Here is an 8810-nt window from a genome sequence, read left to right as displayed (position 1 = left end):
AGACGTGACGCTTGGCATTCAGGCCAAAGAGTCAAATCTAGGTTTCATCAAACCAGAGAATCTTGTTTCTCATGGTCTGAGAGTCCTTTACCTACCTTTTAACAAACTCCAAGCGGGCTGTCATGTGCCTTTTACTGAAGAGTGTCTTCCGTCTGGCCACGCTACCATAAAGGCCTGATTGTGATTGGTGGAGTGATGCAGAGGTGGTTGTCCTTCTGGAAGATTCTTGCTCTGACATGCACTGTCAACTATGGGACCTTATATAGACAAGCGTATACCTTTCCAAATAATTTCCAATCAATTGAATTTACCACAGGTGGACTCCAATCAAGTTGTACAAACATCTCAAGGATGGTCAATAGAAACAGAATGCAACTGAGCTCAATTTCAAAGTCTCAAGCAAAGAGTCTGAATACTTATGGAAATAAGGTATTTCTGTTTTTTATTTTTAATACATTTACAAACATTTCTAAAAACCTGTTTGAGCTTTGTCGTTATGGGGTATTGTGTGTAGATTGATGAGGAGAATAAGGCTGCAACATAATAAAATGTGGAAGAAGTCAAGGGGTCTGAATACTTTCCGAATGAACTGTATAAAGTTATAATATTTTTTTTACTCAAACCCCCCGCGGATTCTAGACGCAGCATACCACCCTGCATCCCACTGCTGGCTTGCTTCTGAAGCTAAGCAGAGTTGGTTCTGGTCGGTCCCTGGATGGGAGATCAGATGCTGCTGGAAGTGGTGTTGGAGGGCCACCCTTTCCTCAGGTCTAAAAAAATATCCCAATGCCCCAGGGCGATGATTGGCATTGCCTGTGTGACAGGTGCCGTCTTTCAGATGGGATGTTAAATGGGTGTCCTGACTCTCTCTGTGGTCACTAAAGGTCCCATGGAACTTATCGTAAGAGTAGGGGTGTTAACCCTGGTGTCCTGGATAAATTCCTAATCTGGCCCTCATACCGTCATGGTCACCTAATCATCCCCAGTTTACAATTGACTCATTCATCCCCCCTCTCCCCTGTAACTACTCCCCAAGTCGTTGCTCTAAATGAGAATGTGTTCTCAGTCAACTTACCTGGTAAAATAAGGGTAAAATAAAAATAAATAAAAGACGCTAGATGAGATAATAGGTCAGACATGAGTGCAGAGGTTAAACAGCCATTAGCTGACTATACTCAACTCCATGATTTACGATGGAGTTGAGCGGAGACTAGTGTGGGCGGACTGGAGCTCCAACATCACATGAAATGAAGTTTTCATCAACAGAAATTCGTAGTTATTTTATAAACATACGTGTGTTTGTGCATGTGAGTGTGTGTGGGTTCTGATGTGAGTGTGTGTGGGTTCTGATGTGAGTGTGTGTGGGTTCTGATGTGAGTGTGTGTGGGTTCTGATGTGTGATAACAGACGTGACCAGGTGTGCTGCAGTCAGTGGCTGTCAGCTTACTGTGGATTCTCAGGCCTAATTGCGTTGGTAGTGTGGATGGGAGTATCTGATAGCCTGATTTATTATGCTTGGCTGCTCTCCTGTCTCCCACTGGCCACCTGTCTCTGTCCCTGTCCCACAGGAACCGCAAGGCAGGGGGAAGATGGAAACTCTTAGGCTGAGGAGGATTTTGAAGAACCATTGAGAATGTAACAGCATCTCTATCTCTCTACCTCAATTCACCTTCCTCAGTCTCTTTCACTGACAGTCAAAGGTCTAATGAAGTTTCCTCTTCCCAGCAGTGGTGTAAAGTACTAAAGTAAAAATACTTGAATGTACTACTTGAGTCATTTTCTATGGTATCTGTACTTTACTTTACTATTTATATTTTAGACAACTTTTACTTTTACTTCACTACATTCCTAAAGAAAATAATGCACTTTTTACTCCACACATTTTTCCTGACTCTCAAAAGTATTCGTTACATTTTGAATGCTTAGCAGGACAGGAAAATGGTCAAAATCATACTCTTATCAAGAGAATACCCCTGGTCATCCCTACTGCCTCTGATCACTAAACATGCATGCTTAATTTGTAAATGATGTCTGAGTGTTGGAGTGTGCCCCTGGCTATCCGTAAATTAAAAAAACAAGAAAATGGTGCCGTCTGGCTTGCTTAATATTGTTTATAATTTATACTTTTACTTTTAAGTATATTTTAGCAATTACATTTACTTTTGATGCTTAAGTATATTTAAAACCAAATACTTTTAGACTTTTACTCGAGTAGTATTTTACTGGGTGACTTTCACTTTTACTTGAGTCATTTTCTATTAAGGTATCTTTACTTTTACTCAAGTATGACAATTGGGTACTCTTTCCACCACTGCTTCCTAGAGAAAACATTGAGATAATTTCCTTATGAATGTCACACCCTGATCTGTTTCACCTGTCTTTGTGCTTGTCTGCACCCCCCTCCAGGTGTCGCCCATCTTCCCCATTATCTCCTGTGTATTTACACCTGTATTCTCTGTTTGTCTGTTGCCAATTCATTTTGTTTCGTGAAACCTACAAGGGTTTGTTCCCCTGCTCCTGTCTGTTCTTGCACCTGTTTTCTAGTCCTTCCTGGTTTTGACCGTTCTGCTTGCCCTGACCCTGAGACTGCCTGCCGTTCTGGACCTTTTGCACCCTCTCTGGATTACTGACCTCTGCCAGCCTTTGACCTGTTGTTTGCCTGTCCCTGTACTAGAAATAAACGTTTGTTTCTTCGACACTGTCTGCATCCGGGTCATACCTGAAACCTGACAATGAACATAAATGCTGCCTGTTGTTTCTAATAGTCTTCTGTTAGACCCTTTAGGTTGGTGACATACTGTAAATGAAAGCAGAAAGAGCAACAAATATGCCTTCTCTATTCTCTTTCATTTCATTCTGTTCACAGAGCTTTAGTTGTAGATGTGATGTGTGATCTTGTGAGCAAATTCACTGTCACCTCCCAGGCTTTTCGCTACCTAATCTGGAACATGCTGGAGTGTATTCAGTGAAAGGTGTTTTCCTGCAACAGGATTTTACTCTCAGTGCAGATTATGTAAATCTGAAGGAGACGGCGCAAAGGCTTAAATCTGTCACAAGAACCAGATAAGCTGGGATCTGTGTGTGCGTGTGTTTTGGTGTGAAAATGCACCATATGAGGCGTTTACGATCATGAACTTTGGGACGAAAATGTTTGTCTCCGTATTTAAAGGAACTCGGTGTGACACATGATGTTCTGATTACGTATTGTTTCATTTATAATGCTGCAATTATGCTATTGCAAACCAAAGATATAAACGGCCACCAGTCATACAATTATGTTTTTCCATCTCGATCCCATCTATTATGGTGGTTTCCATACATTTGTAGAATCAGCTGGGTGGTGGTTGATGACATGCCCTCTCGTTCCCCCTGGGTCCCTGGGGACTTGTTCCGAGTCAAAGGTGATGGTAGGTTAGAGGTTCATATGGATGGGCTTGATTGGAACCCTGATGAAATGTGTTCATGGTCTTTAAAATGTTAAACTAACTCTATGATATAACTTGTGAGGGGTTCATGGGGGGATGTGTGTGTATACTGAATATATATATATATATATATATATATATATATATATATATATATATATATATATATATATACAGAATATGTATGGGTTTTATTGGTTGGTTTCAATAGATTTACATGCAGTAGTTTACTCATTGTGTGTATATGTCAATCAAATTTTCAATCAAATGTATTTATAAAGCCCTTTTTGCATCAGCCGATCTCACAAAGTGCTATACAGAAACCCTGCCTAAAACCCCAAACAGCAAGCGATGCAGATGTAGAGGCACGGTGGCTAGGAAAAACTCCCTAGAAAGGCAGGAACCAGGGAGGAAACCTAGAGAGGAACCAGGCTCTGAGGGGTGGCCAGTCTTCTTCTTGGCTGTGCCGGGTGATTATAACAGTACATGGCCAAGATGTTCAAACGTTCATAGATGACCAGCAGGGTCAAATAATAATAATCACAGAGGGTGTAACAGTTCAGCACCACAGGAGTAAATGTCAGTTGGCTTTTCATAGCCGAGCATTCAGAGTTTGAGACAGCAGGTGCGGTAGAGAGAGAGAGTTGAAAACAGCAGGTTCTGGGAAAAGGTAGCACGTCCGGTGAACAGGTCAGGGTTCCATAGCCGCAGGCAGAACAGTTGAAACTGGAGCAGCAGCCCGACCAGGTGGACTGGGGACAGCAAGGAGTCATCAGGCCAGGTAGTCCTGAGGCATGGTCCCAGGGCTCAGGTACTCCGTCAGGGGAGGGAGTTTGTGTGTGTGCCTATGTGTGTGCGCGCGCGAGTGTGCACACGTGCACATATACGCCTATGTGGTAGCCCAGTAACCTCTCCTTTCTTGTCATGCCACCTCTCATGTGTATGGTATGCATGTGCAGTGCTTGACTTGTGCAGGAGCTCACAGGAGCTGAGTATCGGCACCTCTATTGCTTGAGCTCCTGCTCTTCTTACAGGATATTACCTCAAAAGTATTGTGGAACTCCTGCACCTAAATGTAAACAGTACCAGCACCTATTTCAGCCAAGTCAAGCATTGTTAGCATGTGTGAATATATAACTGCTCCGGAGAGTGAGACCTTTTCTGCAACAGGCAACCCATCCCTCAACACACTCCTCCAGACAGCTGCTCTTGGCAGTGGTGGAAAAAGTATTCAATTGTCATACTTGAGTAAAAGTAAAGATATCTTAATAGAAAATGACTCAAGTAAAAGTGAAAGTCACCCAGTAAAATACTACTTGAGTAAAAGTCTAAAAGGATTTGGTTTTAAATGTATTCAAGTATCAAAAGTAAAAGGAATTTCTAAAATGTACATAAGGATCAAAAGTAGAAATCCTTTCTAATTCCTTATATTAAGCAAACCAGATGGAGCAATCTTCTCATTTGTTTTTATTGACGGGTAGCAGGGGCACACTCCAACACTCAGACATAATTTACAAAGGCAGCATTTGTGTTTAGTCAGTCCGCCAGATGAGAGGCAGTAGGGATGACCAGGGATTTTCTCTTGAGAAGTGTGAATTGGACCATTTTCCTGTCAAAATGTAACGAGTACTTTTGGGTGTCAGGAAAAATGTAAAAGTACATTATTTTATTCAGGAATGTAGTCATGTAAAAGTAGGCAAAAAATATATATAGTAGAGTACAGATACCCCCCCCCCCCCCAAAAAAAAAAGTAGTTGTCACGGTTGTTCGAAAGAGCGGACCAAGATACAGCGTTTTCGTAGTTCCACATGTTTTATTTAAATCAGTGAAACCGAATGCAATAATTAACACTTTAAGTAAATACAAAACAAACCGTGACGCTGGAGGAACAATAACCTCACGAAGAACAATCACCCACCAACACCTGTGGGACAAACCTAAACTTAAATAGGACCTCCAATTAGAGACAACGACAACCTGCTGCCTCTAATTGGAGGTCATGCCAAATAACACCAACATAGAAATGCAAACCTAGAACCAAAACATAGACATACAAAAACCAGACAAACACCCCCTGTCACGCCCTGACCTAATCTACCATAGAAAATAACACTCACTATGGTCAGGACATGCCAGTAGTACTTAAGTACTTTACACCACTAGCTCTTGGTCTCGCACCACAAGGTCAAGGGTCATGTGTAGGGGAGGCAGGCCGTAGTCAGGGACTCTGGCACTGTGTCCACCACTCCATTTTAATTAGTGTCACTGCTCAATGTACTGTGACATCATGCCTGGATAAAAGTTGTTATTGTCCTTCTATACAAGCTAAACAGTAAGCAGATCCATCCGGCTCCATAGCTACCTGTTGCAGAGCAATGACTTGTTGTTTTCACAATTGCATTATCATGAGCCAAATATGATGCCCTCAAATCTGATAAGAGGATTTAGCATTGCTGGTATTCCCAAGCTATTTGAATCATGTTCTAATGAAATGGATATGAACATACACGCTCAGTGTTGAATCCAAATTAATCCTTCTAATTCTGTCTATCTCTGAGTATCTTTGTAGTCATCGGCTGGCTTTTTTTTATCCGAGGTGCTCAGAAGGACACCGCCACTTAAAAACTGTCAAACTGAATCCCTGCTGTTGATCTTAGCGCTCAGCTCTCTCTCTTCTCCTTCTGGCGTACCTCCAGGTGTCTGCTGCAGTCAGAGTAGGATTCCTGTTCAAACGCTGCAGCCTTCAGTTTAGCTGCAAATTAAACGATGCAGGATAGAAGTAGGCTAAATGCTTGTCATATTTTCATCTTCAATGCTTAATTCCTTTTATTACAAAGGTGAGTAATTCTGGTATTTCTTCATTCGGCCTGCTGTTGTTTCTTCATGCACAGGTGTTAGCTGTGTTGCTCGCCATGTCATCTCTCAATTACTCTTTATAGCACTTTCCTATACATATTCTGAAGAGGACTTCGACCTTATCTGTGTTCGCTTCCTCCAAAGGATGAAATCAAGAGGACCTGTGGCACTGCAGAGGTTATGCAGTGATAGTGTGTGGGGTATAGGGGGATCCACATTCAAGAAGTGGGTTGGGTAGTGCGGTGGCAGTGCCCTGCCCTTGACCCTAGTGTTGCTGCCTCTCTGCGGTGCTGGGAACTGCAGAGCTGCGCTGTGCACCACACTCAGATGATCTCATCTTGCAGGGGGCACCACACGGCACGCTGCAGCCACTTTCTAAGGAGCCAGGGCTGCAGTCTGAGCAGGTGACTGCTGTGCTACTGTGCTACTCAGCTCAACTCAACCTCCCACAAGCAATGTGATTGATCAGCCTCTCCGCTGCCCCTGTCTGGGTGACTCGCTGCTGACACCTAATGATTGGAAAGGGTATAACACCTCCACAGGATGGGAATGGTCAAAGTATGGTGGTACTGTAAAATATGTGTGGTAATATATAAGCCAGGCAGATACACTATATGTACAAAAGTATGTGTACACCCCTTCAAATTTGTGGATTCGGCTATTTCAGCCACATGTATAAAATCGAGCACACAGCCATGCAATCTCCATAGACAGACACTGGCAGTAGAATGGCCTTACTGATGAGCTCAGTGACTTTCAATGTAGCACCGTTATAAGACGCTACCTTTCCGACAAGTCAGTTCGTCAAATTTCTGTCCTGCTAGAGCTGCCCCGGTCAACTGTAAGTACTGTTAGTGTGAAGTGGAAACGTCCAGGAGCAACAACGTCTCAGCCGCTTAGTGGTAAGCCACAAAAACTCACAGAACGGGACGGCCGAGTGTTGAAGCACGTAGCGCGGAACAATGCCTTGTCCTTGGTTGCAACACTCACTACCGAATTCCAAACTGTCTCTGGAAGCAATGTCAGCACAAGAACTGTTCGTCGGGAGCTTCTTGAAATGGTTTTCCATGGCCGAGCAGCCGCACACAAGCCTGAGATCCCCATGTGCATATAATGACATTCTAGACGATTTTGTGCTTACAACTTTGCGGCAACGTTTTGGGGAAGGCCCTTTCCTGTTTCAGCATGACAATTCTTATTTACAATGATGGCTTACTCTGGCCAAACCCTAACCTGGACGACGCTGTATGCCGCCCTATGGGACTCCCAATCACAGCCAGTCGTGATACAGCCTGGAATCGAACCAGGGTCTGTAGTGATGCCTCTAGCACTGAGATGCAGTGCCTTAGACCGCTGCATCACTCGGGAGCCCCAAAATGCTCCTGTGCACAATGCGAGGTCCATACAGAAATGGTTTGTCAAGATCGGTGTGGAAGAACTTGACAGGCCTGCACAGAGCCCTGACCTCAACTCCATCGAACACCTTCGGGATGAATTGGAACGGTGACTGCGAGCCAGGCCTAATCACCCAACATCAGTGCCTGACCTCACTAATGCGCTTGTGGCTGAATGGAAGCAAGTCCCCGCAGCAATGTTCCAACATCTATTGGAAAGCCTTCCCAGAAGAGTGGAAGCTGTTAAATCAGCAAAGGGGGGACCAACTCCATATTAATGCCCATGATTTTGGAATGAGATGTTCGACGAGCAGGTGTCCACATACTTTTGGCCGTGTAGTGTATGTTTCACCATCTGTGCCTCTCTGTAACATGGGTGCCAATCGTGAAACATGTATCCCCTTTTAAACATGCAACCCCCTTTATTTTCTAATTGAATCAAGGGCATGCCATTGTCTGGTTCATGACTTCATCGATTAAAACATATTCTCCAAGGGAGATCTGGTTTACATCATCCATTTAGTTTCTTTTAGAACATTGAGTCGTATCATTATTAATATTGCATGTTTTCCATAGGTTTAAGGCAAAGGAGACTCCTCTCTCTTCAATGTACATGACAATAATAATAATAATTCATTTAACTTCTACAGCGCTTTTCATTACAGAAAGAGTCTCAAAGCGCTTGAAAAATCTAAACAAACAAGAATCAAATAAAACCGCTATATAGATTCGGTCTAGATTACTATTTTCAGCCAGAGTTGAACGTTTTTTTGAAGATTTCAAGCTACCAAAAGATGGAGCGACAGTCAAGAGGGAACACATGGCTTGAGCAGAGGAAGGATGTGGTCAACATGGGGAGATGAGCAGGTCCCCCAGAGGCCGACAGCACGGTTCACTCTCCATTTAATGCGTCTCACCGATGTCTCGACATCCCAGCCATCGACTGCGACTTCTCTGTAGCCGCTGACTCTCTCGTCTTGTAGATCAAACATTTGTTTTTGAGCTCTCCACTCAGGATAACGGTGACAGCCCGTTCATAACTTATATACGGGTGTTTGAGACCCATGTATGACAAAGTTTGTATGCTAGGTGTATACTACTCTTACCGACCGGTCATTACGAAAACCTTGAATTG

This window comes from Salmo trutta, chromosome 5 (genome assembly GCF_901001165.1).
Source record: "Salmo trutta chromosome 5, fSalTru1.1, whole genome shotgun sequence".
Classification (NCBI taxonomy): Eukaryota; Metazoa; Chordata; class Actinopteri; order Salmoniformes; family Salmonidae; genus Salmo; species Salmo trutta.
The sequence above is the reverse complement of the archived record's forward strand: the minus strand, read 5'-3'. Positions refer to the sequence as shown.